Below are 16,753 nucleotides of genomic sequence, written 5' to 3' on the forward strand. Positions count from 1 at the left end.
TTTTGTATTTTTAGTGGAAACAGGGTTTCCTTATGTTGACCAGGATGCTCTCAAACTCTTGACCTCAGATGGTCTGCCTGCCTTGGTCTCCCAAAGTGTTGGGATTACAGGTGTGAGCCACCACACCCTTTGCCCATTTTTAATGGCAGTATTTGACTTTTTATTAAGTCATTAAAAGTTCTTTTTTCTGTCCGGGTAGAAGGCCCTTATCACACATAAGATTTGCAAATACTCTCTCCCATCCCGTGGGTTGCCTTTTCACTATTACTGTCCTTTGATGCACAAATGCGCTTGTGTTGAATGTCCTTTCATCTGACCTTTGCTTTTGTGACTTGCGCTTTTGGTGTCCTCTCCAGGAAACTCTTGCCATTTCCAACTCCCCATACTTTCTTCCCAGAGGTTGTACAGCTACAGATCTTACCTTTATGTCTTTGTTCCATGTCTAGTTAATTTTTGGACATGATGTAAGTTAAGTGACCAGCTTCTCACTTCTGCACGTGGCTATCGGATCCTCCCAGCACTACTCGTTGGAGACTCTTTCCCCATGAGTGGCTTCAGCGTCCTTGTCGAGATCACGTGACCACATATGTGAGAGTTCATTTTACTTTGCTTTCTGCAACTTTGCTGACTTTGTTTAATAGTTTCAAGCAGTGTTTTTGCGTGGAGTTTTCAGGATGTGGAAAGGATTTAAACAAAACCTTTAGGCCCTTCCTGCTGATCTTCCACAATTCTGTGACTCCATCCATGGCCAGGAGTTCCATCTTGCAATTTGGGGCTTTCAGAGCCCACCTGAACCAGGGTGGCCAAGGACCACATGCCAGGACCACGTGCTTGGTACACACACACCATCCCTGGTTGACAGGTCAGAGGAGGGCACTGAGGCTGAGTGGGCTGACCCCCATGGGTGCTGGGAGATGCTGTTCCCACCCAAGTCTGGCTGAAAGGGAGACCATGTTCCAGATGTCCTTGATCGGCCTGTCCCTCTACTTGTGGGTCCCCACTTGGATGAACTGGGGACTGATCCCACTTCACTACTTTGGTGGAAAAAAATGCAAGATACCTCAACAACCAGTGATTCTGAACTTAGAGAGGCCCCTGGATTTCCCCAGACTCCCTCACTTTGCCGGAAAGCAGGTGTGGCCCATTTTCCTCCTTCATTCAGGGACTCTTTCTTGGGCCAGGCTGTGCATGGAGTACAATGGAGACCCAGACCCAGTTGACCCCATCTTCGTTGAGCTGCTGGAGCCAGGAAGGATGGGACCACTCCCTCCCTTCCACCCGTGAACCCTTACCCTCTCACTGAGCTGGGTGATGGGTCTTTGTCTGAATAAGAGATCCACAATTGGAAGACCATGAACAGGTGCACTTTAAAAATTATTTTTCCTGTTTCAAAATGAGATTGGTTTTGAGCCCCAAGCTCCTCCATAGGCTGTCTAAAATTAGAATCCCGTTGACAAGGCCATCTTTGTCAGGGACCTAAAGCAGGGAAATGTCAACAGTACACTTTCTGTGTCAGTTCTGCGTTTTTTAAGAGGCGTGGGCAAATGGCAACTTACAGCAAATTTGCACTGTTTCCAAAGCTTTTAGAATCCAGCCCCTCAGTGGTCATATGATTAAACTGTCAGGTTTGTAAGGAGCTGCTCCTGTGGACGGGAGAGCGGGCTCCGCCCTTCTTCCCACAGGCATATCCCAGCGGGAGCTGTACTGGGCAGGCCTTTCCACTCAGAGCAGCGGTGGAATCAGCTCCTCTGCTGTCTGGGATCCTGCAATCCACCCAGCTCTCTGCATTCTTTTAGTGAGCTCTGTGGTCCCAGGGCTGAGCACTCAGGCCTTCCTATGGGAGTCAGTGGGTTCAAGGGCTTGCCTGAAGGTGAGGACACAGACTCCAGTTTCTGGGTGTGGACACAGCATGCACCTGAACCAAGTGTGCAAGGAAAATCATGCCTCCAGCGCAAGTAGCCCCCCAGGCTGCCTGTGGCCTCCATGCGCTGAGTACTAGCCTGGTGTGCAGGTGTGTGGGACACACCCTCCCAAAGACACCTGCTATCCTCCCAGAGCTGGGTCTGCCCAGCCTGTGTCTGCCTCAGCCCAGGGACATTATTGACAGTGTTCCCACCATTGCATGGGCCATGGGGGGATGAGATGAAGCTTATACCATGAGCACATGATAATCAGCACTGTCATTTACGCTGGGCTTGGGGCCATTGTGTCTTTCACAGTCAGGTATCCACAGCCCCACAGGCCTTTCTCTCTTGCCTCCCACCACATCCACTGCCCAGTGCTGGGCCTTTGCACCCTCACCTGTATAGCCCCTCTGCGATGGCAATCTTCTGCTCTGCCTGCCAGCCTGGTCTGGCACCCCAGGCAGGGGCCTTGCTTTCCAGCCCCTTCCCCACCCAGAACATGGTTGTGCTTACGGCCGAACCAAGCCCTGAAGGGCAGAGGCTATGGCTGTCTTCAGAGCCCTGTGCTGGGCCGTGGCTGACCAGAATGGTAGGTGATGGGCTCCTCGTACAACAGGCTTGGCACCTGGCTGTCCTCTTCCCTGATGCCTCTGTCCCCACCAAGCACAGCCAGGGTGGTGTCCCCTGAGCCATGCTTCCACCTTCCCCCTGCCCTTTGCAGACATGTCTCAGAGCTTCTGAAACAGATAAAGCCGGCTCACAACCCCATATTACAGACAAGGAAGGGTGAGAAGCTTGCCCCAGATCACTGCTGTGGACGATGACCCCGAAAGCATATGTCTACACATCCTAACTTGCCAGAACCTGTGAATGTGCCTTCACTTGGAAATAGGATCTTTGCAGGTGTAATTAACATCAGCGTCTCCAGATGATATTATCTAGGGCTAGGGAAAGTCCTAAATCCAGTGACAAGTGTCCTTGGAAGACAGAGACACAGAAGGGAGGCTGTGAGGGCTGAGGCAAAGATTGCAGTGATTCAGCCACAAGCCAAGGGGTGTCTGGAGGTGCTCAGGATTCTCCCTGGAGAGTGGAAGGGTCCTCTCCAGAACCTGCAGAGGGAGCATGGCTTGCCCGCACAGTGATTTTGGATTTTGAGCCTCCGGAACTGAGAGAGTTTGCTGCTATTGTTTTAAGACACCAGTTGTGGTCATTTGTTATGACAGACAGGAAACTAACCCAGTCCTGTAGAAGACCTGAGGTCTGCAAATGGCAAACCTGTCATCTCCCCCTCCCAAAGGTGACCCCCTACTTCTCCCCAAAGATTTCCAGAGCAGCTGGAGGGAGTTCTCCTTGGAAGACCCCATTTCTTGGTGGCAGTCTGGCTGGGACCCAGGGCCAGCTGGTAGTCATGATGACAGTAGGAGTTGTCCACCAGGAAGTGGTGGACTGGGCCTGGACCTCAGCCATCCTACCTGGCCACATCTAAGCCATGACTTTGTCCCCCAGATCTGGACCATGTAGCTGTCCTTCGTTGGGGAGCTGGGCTGGGAGCTGCACATTCCAAAGGTGTCCTGTGTGACTGTGCACTGGGCTATGATGGCCGTGGGTGCCAACCATGGCCTCGTCAATGCAGGGTACCACGCCAATGACTCCCTAAGCACTCAGAAAGGTAAGTGCAGGGTCTGGATGGCACGGGGGAGTGTTGGGAGGCAGGAGGGCAGTGTCGCTCGAGACATGTGGAGACTGAGAAGCTGTTTACCTTCCCTGTGTCATCACCCGGCTTCCTTCTTTCCACACCATGATTTCCTCCCCTTACATCCCAGCACCTGACATCCTCCATTTCCCCAAACCCTCTTGCTGCCCAGGGTCTTCATGCAGGGTCCCAGGGACAGTGTTGGGATCAGCAACCCCTGCACACACCTAGACTCAGAGAGCTGAGGCGCTGCCCGGCACCTGGGGGGCAGGCCCAGTCTGGGTTGGAATTGAGAGCCTTGGTTTCTCTGACAGCCATGAAGAATGGAGCCGGGGAGCAGGTGCTATGGCCTATGGAAGAAGGCCAGACCCTTGTTCAAAGCAAGGATGGAGGTCAGAGAGCACATTGGGCAGCTCCCCTGGGCACCCAGCTTGGGCACTGGGCAGCTCCCCTGGTGTTGGGCACACAGTTCAGGCATTAGGCAACTCCCCCTTCATGAGGGATGGTAAAGCTTTACAGAATTTTTTTTTTTAAGACAGAGAAACATGATCACAAAGCACATGTGTACCATAATACAAATTTCATGTATTTTGTCTCTTTGTATTATGTTTTCTTTCCATTTATGTCTTTTCAAGCTAACGATTCCTAGTCTCCTAATACAGTGGACCTTTCACACACTTACTTTAGCTAGTTATTTTCTTTTAACTAGAATCCCACAGATAAAGTTATCAAAGCACGGAAAAGGATGAAGAACCTTGACTCCTTCCCCTCTCCATCCCCCACTGAATTCAATTTGGCCCAACCTTGCATTTGTTTTGTTCTTCTGGAGAGGAAAATATACTCATTACCCTCAATAAATATACAATCTATTTAGGGAGATATGGCTTCAGAGTAGGATTCTTTGTTTGATTTTTATTATCTTACCTTCAGATATTTGGAAAGACCAAAATGCTGTATGCTTGTGGACCGCAAGCAATATGAGTGGAAAATCAAAGTAATAAATGTTATTTATGACTTTATTATAGTATTATGGTTAATAGTTAACTACTTACTGAAGGAAGATTTAAATTGAATATTTCTAAATGGGAAAATTTTTAAAAGCAAGCAAATCAGTAAAGTTTAGGACCCAGAATCTACTGAGCTGAAACTCAATGAGAATTAATTCTCAATTTGTGTTGTAGCAATTCTTGAAGTTATCTGTGAGGACTCAAGTGAGAGCTAAACAATAAAAGAGGACTGAGACCATTTCAAGGGATGGAGAACACCTTCCTTTCTTGTTCAGATGATACACTGAGACACTGCTATTTATTTTGACTCTCTTTTTAGACAAACTTACACTTGGGAGCTTAAAACCACCTATAACAGTCACAAAATATGTGAAGAACTCACTGTTTAAGTATTATTGATCTGCTAAACACATTACTGGGCACTTACATAAAATGGTATGATTTAAGCATGACAATAATGAGACAGGAATCACACTATTATTCCATTTTTACAGGTGAAGAAATCAAGGTCTACAAAAGAAATCAAATAATATATCCAATTGCATCTGTCAGAAAACAAGAAGTTCTGCTACCTGTTACTTCTTGTGCTGGGAGAGCCTCCTTAGTTTTAGTTCCATGAACCTACTAAAGACAATGAAGCATTTCCAAACAATGTGCTACAGACAGAAGTAAAGTGAACTTAATATGTGATTAGCCTTAATGATGAAACCACAGTGTGTCTCCTGGTGTGAGTTCTGCTGGGACACAAACCCACTCATTCCTGAGCCTTGGAGTAAAGTTACCTCCTGTTTTGCTTGTTTTGTATAAAACCTAGAAATACACACAAACTTTAAAACATTTTTTGAGATTTATATAATAAAAAAATTAGTAAATTTATTGCCCAGAATATAGTCATGTACCATACAACAGTGTTTCAATCAATGTCAGACCACATACATGACGGTGGTCCCACAAGATTGTAGTGCTGTATTTTTACTTTACCTTTGCAACATTCAGCCATCCCAAATTCTAATCACACCACCAAACTCCTAATATCACATTGGACTAATCTATTATTTTATAGAAGCAATAATGTTAGTTTAAGTAACATGAAAACATTCCCGCTTGCATAAGCCTACATCAGACCGGAATAACCCACTGACAGTTAATGAACAGCCCAACAAATTTACTACTTATACTGTTATTCCAACACAGGCATGCTCTAAGGAAAGTTTAAAAAAGTAAAAGGAACTTGGCAAATTTTACCCGGCCTGTTTACCAAAAGCATCACCTCCAGCATTATTAGCATTAGGGGCACCACCTCCCCAGTGACGTATGTTCAATGGTCGTGATATGTTCAATATCATATCAACAGTATGTTCAATACCTGACTGTGCAAAGGTAGCATAATCACTTGTTCCTTAAATAACTTCTATGAATGGACTTGTATGAATGGCCCCCTGAGGGTTCAGCTGTCTCCTACATCTAACCAGTGAAATAGACCTACCTGTGAAGAGGCGAACATGAACAAATAAGGCAAGACCCTATGGAGCTTTAATTTATTAATGCAAACAGAACTCAAATAAGCCCATAGGCCTTAGACTACTGTCTCTGCATTAAAAATTTTGGTTGCGGTGACCTTGGAGCACAATCTAACCTTCAAGCAATCTATGCTAAGACTAAACCAGTTTAAGCGAATTACTATACATATATTTACCCAATAATTTGGTGAACGGAATAAGTTACCCTAGAGATAACAGCACAATCCTATTCTAGAGTCCATATCGACAACAGGGTTTATGAACTTGATGTTGGATCAGGACATCCTAATGATGTATCCGTTATCAAGGGTTCATTTGTTCAACAATTAAAGACCTACGAGATCTGAGTTCAGACTGGAGTAATCCAGGTCGGTTTCTATTTTATTTTTTCTCCCCTTATGAAAGAACAAGAGAAACAGGGCCCACTTCATAGAGTGCCCTCACCCTATAGATAACACTATCTTAATCTGACCATCACCTCATATCTTACCCAAGAATAGGGTTTGTTAAGGTGGCAGAGCCCAGTAATTGCATAAAACTTAAAACTTTATAATCAGAAGTTCAATTCCTCTTCTTAACAACATGCCTATAATCAAGCTACTACTTATCACACCTACTCTAGTCGTTATAGCATTCCTTATGCTTATTGAATGAAAAATTCTAGGTTACATACAACTACACAAAAGACCCAATATTGTAGGCCCCTATGGACTATTGAAACCATTTGCTGATGCAATACAACTTTTCACCAAAGAGCCCCTAAAACCCTCAATGTCTACTGTTACCCTTTACATTACTGCTCCAACCCTAGCCCTTTGTATTGCCCTTCTTTTATGAATTCCACTCCACATACCAAACCCCTTAATTAATTTAAATTTAGTCCTCCTATGTATTCTGGCCACATAGAGCCTGGCCGTCTACTCTATTTTATGATCAGGGTGAGCATCAAATCCAAACTATGCACTAATTGGCACATTACGAGCCGTCACCCAACAGTTTCATATGAAGTTACCTTAGCCATCATCCTACTATCAGACATTACCATCTTTAACCTAATTATTTATTTTATCCTAACAACCGCTGCATTCCTAGCACTCAACCTGAATTCAAGCACCTGCACCTGAAACAAACATGACTAATATCCATAATGTTATCAATTTTATTATCCTTATGGGGTTTACCTTGTCTGTGACCTTGAGAAGTAGGATATAAGTAACTCCTATATGCTTAGTATTCCAATAATGGAACACCAGACATAAGTAGGTTAACACAATAATTAAAGCATAACTATTCAAGTAACTAATTATACAACTGATTTTTTTCCCTCATCTCTAAAACATAGTTAAGGGACCAGTTATTTTACAAATACAACACAGTGACAAGCAGTTTATTTTTCACTCAGTTTTGGTTTGTTGTTTGATAAGGCCATTGCTTGGCATAAACAAAAAGAGGAAGAGAAACAAGAATAGAAACATGAAATAGAAGCAGCAGCAAAAGAAAATGAAGAGGAACAAGAAGATGGGAAGAAGAAAATACAGGCTGGAATAAANGTCTCCTAATACAGTGGACCTTTCACACACTTACTTTAGCTAGTTATTTTCTTTTAACTAGAATCCCACAGATAAAGTTATCAAAGCACGGAAAAGGATGAAGAACCTTGACTCCTTCCCCTCTCCATCCCCACTGAATTCAATTTGGCCCAACCTTGCATTTGTTTTGTTCTTCTGGAGAGGAAAATATACTCATTACCCTCAATAAATATACAATCTATTTAGGGAGATATGGCTTCAGAGTAGGATTCTTTGTTTGATTTTATTATCTTACCTTCAGATATTTGGAAAGACCAAAATGCTGTATGCTTGTGGACCGCAAGCAATATGAGTGGAAAATCAAAGTAATAAATGTTATTTATGACTTTATTATAGTATTATGGTTAATAGTTAACTACTTACTGAAGGAAGATTTAAATTGAATATTTCTAAATGGGAAAATTTTAAAAGCAAGCAAATCAGTAAAGTTTAGGACCCAGAATCTACTGAGCTGAAACTCAATGAGAATTAATTCTCAATTTGTGTTGTAGCAATTCTTGAAGTTATCTGTGAGGACTCAAGTGAGAGCTAAACAATAAAAGAGGACTGAGACCATTTCAAGGGATGGAGAACACCTTCCTTTCTTGTTCAGATGATACACTGAGACACTGCTATTTATTTTGACTCTCTTTTAGACAAACTTACACTTGGGAGCTTAAAACCACCTATAACAGTCACAAAATATGTGAAGAACTCACTGTTTAAGTATTATTGATCTGCTAAACACATTACTGGGCACTTACATAAAATGGTATGATTTAAGCATGACAATAATGAGACAGGAATCACACTATTATTCCATTTTACAGGTGAAGAAATCAAGGTCTACAAAAGAAATCAAATAATATATCCAATTGCATCTGTCAGAAAACAAGAAGTTCTGCTACCTGTTACTTCTTGTGCTGGGAGAGCCTCCTTAGTTTTAGTTCCATGAACCTACTAAAGACAATGAAGCATTTCCAAACAATGTGCTACAGACAGAAGTAAAGTGAACTTAATATGTGATTAGCCTTAATGATGAAACCACAGTGTGTCTCCTGGTGTGAGTTCTGCTGGGACACAAACCCACTCATTCCTGAGCCTTGGAGTAAAGTTACCTCCTGTTTTGCTTGTTTTGTATAAAACCTAGAAATACACACAAACTTTAAAACATTTTTTGAGATTTATATAATAAAAAAATTAGTAAATTTATTGCCCAGAATATAGTCATGTACCATACAACAGTGTTTCAATCAATGTCAGACCACATACATGACGGTGGTCCCACAAGATTGTAGTGCTGTATTTTACTTTACCTTTGCAACATTCAGCCATCCCAAATTCTAATCACACCACCAAACTCCTAATATCACATTGGACTAATCTATTATTTTATAGAAGCAATAATGTTAGTTTAAGTAACATGAAAACATTCCCGCTTGCATAAGCCTACATCAGACCGGAATAACCCACTGACAGTTAATGAACAGCCCAACAAATTTACTACTTATACTGTTATTCCAACACAGGCATGCTCTAAGGAAAGTTTAAAAAAGTAAAAGGAACTTGGCAAATTTTACCCGGCCTGTTTACCAAAAGCATCACCTCCAGCATTATTAGCATTAGGGGCACCACCTCCCCAGTGACGTATGTTCAATGGTCGTGATATGTTCAATATCATATCAACAGTATGTTCAATACCTGACTGTGCAAAGGTAGCATAATCACTTGTTCCTTAAATAACTTCTATGAATGGACTTGTATGAATGGCCCCTGAGGGTTCAGCTGTCTCCTACATCTAACCAGTGAAATAGACCTACCTGTGAAGAGGCGAACATGAACAAATAAGGCAAGACCCTATGGAGCTTTAATTTATTAATGCAAACAGAACTCAAATAAGCCCATAGGCCTTAGACTACTGTCTCTGCATTAAAATTTTGGTTGCGGTGACCTTGGAGCACAATCTAACCTTCAAGCAATCTATGCTAAGACTAAACCAGTTTAAGCGAATTACTATACATATATTTACCCAATAATTTGGTGAACGGAATAAGTTACCCTAGAGATAACAGCACAATCCTATTCTAGAGTCCATATCGACAACAGGGTTTATGAACTTGATGTTGGATCAGGACATCCTAATGATGTATCCGTTATCAAGGGTTCATTTGTTCAACAATTAAAGACCTACGAGATCTGAGTTCAGACTGGAGTAATCCAGGTCGGTTTCTATTTTATTTTTTCTCCCCTTATGAAAGAACAAGAGAAACAGGGCCCACTTCATAGAGTGCCCTCACCCTATAGATAACACTATCTTAATCTGACCATCACCTCATATCTTACCCAAGAATAGGGTTTGTTAAGGTGGCAGAGCCCAGTAATTGCATAAAACTTAAAACTTTATAATCAGAAGTTCAATTCCTCTTCTTAACAACATGCCTATAATCAAGCTACTACTTATCACACCTACTCTAGTCGTTATAGCATTCCTTATGCTTATTGAATGAAAATTCTAGGTTACATACAACTACACAAAAGACCCAATATTGTAGGCCCCTATGGACTATTGAAACCATTTGCTGATGCAATACAACTTTTCACCAAAGAGCCCCTAAAACCCTCAATGTCTACTGTTACCCTTTACATTACTGCTCCAACCCTAGCCCTTTGTATTGCCCTTCTTTTATGAATTCCACTCCACATACCAAACCCCTTAATTAATTTAAATTTAGTCCTCCTATGTATTCTGGCCACATAGAGCCTGGCCGTCTACTCTATTTTATGATCAGGGTGAGCATCAAATCCAAACTATGCACTAATTGGCACATTACGAGCCGTCACCCAACAGTTTCATATGAAGTTACCTTAGCCATCATCCTACTATCAGACATTACCATCTTTAACCTAATTATTTATTTTATCCTAACAACCGCTGCATTCCTAGCACTCAACCTGAATTCAAGCACCTGCACCTGAAACAAACATGACTAATATCCATAATGTTATCAATTTTATTATCCTTATGGGGTTTACCTTGTCTGTGACCTTGAGAAGTAGGATATAAGTAACTCCTATATGCTTAGTATTCCAATAATGGAACACCAGACATAAGTAGGTTAACACAATAATTAAAGCATAACTATTCAAGTAACTAATTATACAACTGATTTTTTTCCCTCATCTCTAAAACATAGTTAAGGGACCAGTTATTTTACAAATACAACACAGTGACAAGCAGTTTATTTTCACTCAGTTTTGGTTTGTTGTTTGATAAGGCCATTGCTTGGCATAAACAAAAGAGGAAGAGAAACAAGAATAGAAACATGAAATAGAAGCAGCAGCAAAAGAAAATGAAGAGGAACAAGAAGATGGGAAGAAGAAAATACAGGCTGGAATAAAGGAAAAAGAATGGTGTGGGAATTAGAAGGCCTATTAGGATACCTTTTACCCTTCCTCAATTTATGAAATTTGAGTAAGTCCAAGAGTATCACAAAAAAAAAACAAGCAAAAAGATTTACAAATAGTCACCCCCTAAATTTTGTTAAGAATGAAACAATGATGCCACTCACACCTGGCTCAGGCACCAGCAGGAGGGCACCCTCCAAAGATTGCAGGAGAAGAGGAAGGACTCTGTCTTGCCCTAGGTGCACCTCCACCACTGCCACCAAGGCCGACGTTACAGCACCTGCAGGTTCCTCTCCACCCCAGGATGGGATGGGCCCTGCAGCGCTCCTACTCCTCACTTCCCCTTCCTGGCCCCCAGAGTTGCTGCTGCTATCACCACTAGTGTTGATGCTAATACAACCGCTGTTGCCCTCAATGCACCAACCCACTCTACAAAGCTCCTATCATCACCTGGCCCCTGTGGGTGCCCTCTGCACCCTACCACTCTGGTTGAGCTGCAGTCTCTGCCGCCACCACCAACCACGTGAGGCACACTGCAGAGCCAGGCCATCTGCAGGCTCCAGTATATCACAAGTGACCCTTCTCCTCTTCCAGCCTGGCTTGGAGCAGCTGGACAAGTTAAGCCAGAAAAGCCCAGAACAGGATGCAGGGAGTGGAAGCGTTAGAGCCTCACTTTGTTATGCTGGCCACTGGGTGGCAAGGACCAGTTTCATTGAAGGCACTCACACCCACCCTCCGAAGTCCAGCCTCTCCTTCTGGCAAAAGCTGGCCAGGAACTGGGGCCTGGGGTGGGTGTGAGTGCCTTCACTGAAACCGGCCCTTGGCCAAGTCCAGCTGGCCAGGAATTCCTGGGCCCACTGGGACTGCACTCCCTGGGGAGCCCAAGAAGGAAAAACACAGATCCAGTCAGCCCTCCCAACCCAAGTGCTGGTTCCTATTCCTGATGCCTCCACCCACAAAATGCCCTGTCCCCCCTCCACCACCGTGGTGCCCACTACTCTCTGCCTGGTAGTCCCGGGTGGTTACTGCAACACAGTGTGAGGGCTTGCACCAGGAAACCACGGTGGTTGTGGGGGCCCTGCCATGCTCAAGATCACACGAGGAAGAAGAAATCTCCCTCTAGAGTCTAGAGTCCTGGAAGAAAATAGTCCCTTTCTTGGAAGCCACCAGCAAGGAAGGGGGCCACTGTTGTTCCTGCCACTGCCACCTCTGCAGCCTGCCAACACCACTGGCAATGGAGCCACCGATAACACCTCTAACCTGCTCCCTGCCACTGGCAGTACAGTCCCAACACACCCTGCAGCTGCAGGAAATGTACTAACCCTAACCCCAAAACCCTCCCAAAGCCACCCCTCCACCCACAGCGGGCAGTGTAGCACCCGATAATGCCCACAACCTGACCCAGCCACAAGTATTGCTGCACTAGATAGCACCCCAAACCCACCACAGGCAGTGCAGCTCCTGATAGCGCACCCCCAGTTACGTCCAGTGAAGCACCTGACAACACCCCTAAGTCACCCCCAACTGCCAGCATTGTAGCCTCAGAAAACTCCACCCAACACGCCCCCTCCCGGAGGCAGTGCAGCAGAAGATGGTGCCCCTAACCCGTCCCCTCCACCACCAGCAGTACACGTTCATGTACACAACCTACCTTCCCCCCCATTACCCCCATCACTATGGGCAATGTAGCCCCTGATAGCCAACCAACCCATCCCACCACCAGCAATGCAACCCTGGAGAGTGCCCAAAACCACACCACTGTCACAGGCAGTGTAGCATCAGGCAGTGAGCCCCAACAGGACACCCAACCCTTTCCCCAGAGGTGGGCAGTACAGCCCCAAATAACTCACCTACTCCACCACATTTCTACCACCCTGGCCGAGCTGCAGTCTCCGATGTCACCACCAACCACAGCGAGCCCAGCTGCGGTGGCACAGGATCCAGCCTCCAGAATGCGGTGGTGCCTCTTCTGCTCGTCCTCAAGCCTGACAGGAGAAGGTCCCACTGCTGGCCACTCTCCTACCTGTCCGTCACCACCACCAACCACAACCAAGCAGGTGGCCAGGCCGCAGCCTCCAGAGGGCAGCAAGTGGCGGCCCCTTCTAGTTCTCCAAACCAGGAGGGGAACAACTCACCAATGAACAGAAAAGAGCCTAATATGACGCTGAGCCCCCTCAGCATGCTTTATATACTGAAGTTAGGCAAATACCGTTTCTGGACTACATGTTCTGATTGGACAAGAGAAAAACTTCTAGGCCTATTCTGATTGGACTTTATTTTCATGCTGTGATTGGTTGTCTTAAGACTTGCTCTCATCCAATCAGAACATGATAATAAAGTCCAATCAGAGTAAGCCTGGAGGCTTTTTTCTCATCCAATCAGAACATGTAGTCCAGGAACCTTCATTTGCATAAACTCAGTGTATGAAGATGCTGAAGGCAAATGATGCTTTTCCAAGTTCTGGTATCTTCGTGTTCAGCTGCTGGGTGCCTGGCTTAGAGGACCAGGAATGGCTGTATGCTAAAGGTTAGAGCCGCGGCACCGCAGCACCATCCCTCGCCTAGCTGCCGTTGGTGGTGGCAAAGGAGATTGCTTCATAACTGGAGCGGTAGGAGGAGGAAAATAGTTTTGGGAAAGATGGAGGGGATTAAGGAGGGTTGTTAGCGCCAAAAGGAGAAAAGGATAGCGAGTAAGGAGAAGGCGCTGCCAAAAACGGCGGGAAAGATGGTGGGGAAAAAAGTGGGTAGACAGACGTGGAAAAACAGGGTGGAGAGCAGGAGGGAGGGAAGATTTTGCAGAAAGACGGTGAGTAAAAAGTTTATGGGTAGATGGAGGGGGAAAAGAGGGTGGCAAGTGGGAGGAGGAAAGACAGGGTGGTGAGGGGGAGAAAACAGGGATGAGCAGTAGGGAGAGAAGCTTTTGTGAAAATACAGTGGGGAGAAAAGTTTTTGGGTAGAGGAGCAAAAGAGTAAGTGGGCAAAGGAAAAATAGGGTAGCCAGCAGGAGGAAGACAAGGTTTTGCGAAAAGACAGTGGCAGAAAAGAAAGACAGTGAAGAAAAGAAAGACAGTGAAGAAAGAAAAGATGGCAGGTAAAAAGTGTTTGGGTAGATGGAGGGGGGAAAGAGGGTGACGAGGAGGAGAAAAGAGGGCGGCGAGCGGGAGCAGGGAAAGAGGGTTGGGAAAAAGACAGGAAAAAAGTTTTGGGGTAGACGGAGGGCAAAAAGGAGGGTGGCAAGCAGGATAACAGAAGGACGATTAGGAAGTGGGGAAAACTTTGTGAAAGGACGGTGAGGAAAGTTTTGGGGAGTAGATGGAGAGGGAAAGAGGGAGGTGAGCAGGAGTGGGGAGAAGACTTTGAGAAAAGACGGTGGGGAAATGTTTTTGGGTAGATGGAGAAGGGAAAGAGAATGTCAAGGAGGAGCGGGGGGGAAAGACGATGAGGAAAACAGTTTTGGGTAGATGAAGGGGGAAAGGAGGGTTATGAGAGCGGGAAGGAGAAAAAGGGTGGCCAGGGAGAAGGGGAAAAGATGGTGGGAGAAGACAGTGGGGAAAGTGCGTAGTTGCATGGGGAAAAGGGTGATGAGTGGGAGAGTAGAGAAGGCTTTGTGAAACGACGGTGGGGGGAAATGGTGGTGAAAAAGTTTAGGAGTAGACGGAGGAAGAAAAAGGGTGGCGAGAGGGAGGGGGGAAAAGATGGTCAGGAAAAGAAAGTGGGGAAATGATGGGGCAAAGGTTTGGGTTAGTTTTTTTTTTTTTCTTTTGGTAAAAGGATTTGTATTTTTGCTTTTGAGTGGTTTGAATTCTTCATATATTTTGTGTATTAACCCGTTGCCTGATGGCGTAGTTTGCAGATACTTTTTTCCATTCTGTGGGCTGTTTCTTTATTCTGATTGCTTCCTCTGTTTTGCAGAAGCATTTAAGTTTAATGTAATTACGTCTTTGCTTTTGTGGCTTGTATTTTTGGTGTCTATTTGAAAATTCCTTGTCCTAACCAATTTCGTGAAGCATTTATGCTATGTTTTCCTTTCTAGTAGTTTCATAGTTTCATGTCCTGCATTTAAATCTTCATTTTCAGTAGATGTTTGTGTATGGTAAGATAACAGCCTAGATGGATTCCTGTGCAAGTGGGTTTTGGGTTTTCCTAGCACAATTTATTGAAGAGATTGTCCTTCCCAAATGTGTATTCTTGGTGCCTTTGTTAAAAATTTGTTAACAAATTTATTTGTGACTTTTCTGTTTTGTTTCACTTGTCTGTGTCTTTATTCTGTCTCTCTCTCACCCCTTTTATTGCCAGTATCATGCTGTTTTGATAGAAACATACTTACTGTAGATTTGTAGTATATTTTGAAATCAGGCGGTGCGATGTTTCCAGCTTTTCCTTTTATTCCAGATTCTTTTGGCTGTCTGAGATATTTTGCATTTCCATGTGAATTTTAAGATGGTTCTTACTATTTTTATGAAGAATGTCTCTTGTAGTTTAAGAGGGATTGCATTCATTCTGTAGATCTGGATGATATAGCTATTTTAACAATATTCTTCTAGTGCATAGACATGGGATACCTTACCATTTACTTGAGTCTGCTTTAATATCTTTCATCTATGCTTTATAGTTTTCATTGTGGAATCTTTTCCCTTTTGGGTTAAGTTTATCTCTAGATATCTTTTTTTTTGTAATGAAATAACTTTATTGATTTCTTAGGTATTTCACTATTGGTGCATGGGTGTGATACTCATTTTTATGTATTGATGATTGTATCTTGCAATTTGACTAAATCTATTGTTTCTAGTAGGTGTTTTCTGGAATCTTTAGGGTTCTTTCTATATATATATGCACGTTCATGTCACCTGCAAACAGAGACATTTTGACTTCCTTTTTTCCAATTTGGATGCCGTTTATTGCACTCTCCTGTCCAATTGCTCTAGCTAGGACTTCCAGTACTGTGATGAATAAAAGTGATGTAAAAGTAGCCACAATTGTTCCAGATCTTAGGAGAAGAGCTTTTAACTTTTCCCCATTGATTATGATGTTAGCTGTGGGTTTGTCATATATGGCCTTTATTGCGCTGAGATACATGACTTTTGTACTCATGTTGAGTTTTTTGTTTTGTTTTGTTTTTTTGAGACAGAGTCTCACTCTGACACCCAGGTTGGAGTCCAGTGGCTCGACCTTGTCTCACTGCAACCTCCACCTCCTGGTTTCACGCAATTCTCCTGCCCTAGCTTCCCACGTAGCTGGGACTGCAGGCGCCCGCCACCACGCCCAGGTAATTTTTTTTTTTTTTCATTTTTAGTAGAGACAGGGTTTCACCATGTTAGCCAGGTTTGTCTTGATGTCCTGACCTCGTGATCCGCCCGCCTTGGACTCCCAAAGTGCTAGGATTACAGGTGTGAGCCATCGCTCCAGGCCATGTTGTTGAGTTTTCATCATGAAGCCATGTTGATTTTTTTTAGCATCTACTTAAATGATTATATGGTTTGTGTTCTTGATTTTCTGAATGTGGTGTCACACATTTATTTATTTGTGTTTATGGAATCATCCTCATATTCCTGGGATGAATCCCACTTGATTGTGGCAGATCATCTTTTTATTGTGTTGTCAAATGCAATTTTCAAGTATTTTGTTGAGGATTTTTTGTATCATTGTTCAATAGGGAA

Source organism: Rhinopithecus bieti, unplaced genomic scaffold (genome assembly GCF_001698545.2).
Source record: "Rhinopithecus bieti isolate Rb0 unplaced genomic scaffold, ASM169854v2 scaffold_64463, whole genome shotgun sequence".
NCBI classification, from domain to species: Eukaryota; Metazoa; Chordata; class Mammalia; order Primates; family Cercopithecidae; genus Rhinopithecus; species Rhinopithecus bieti.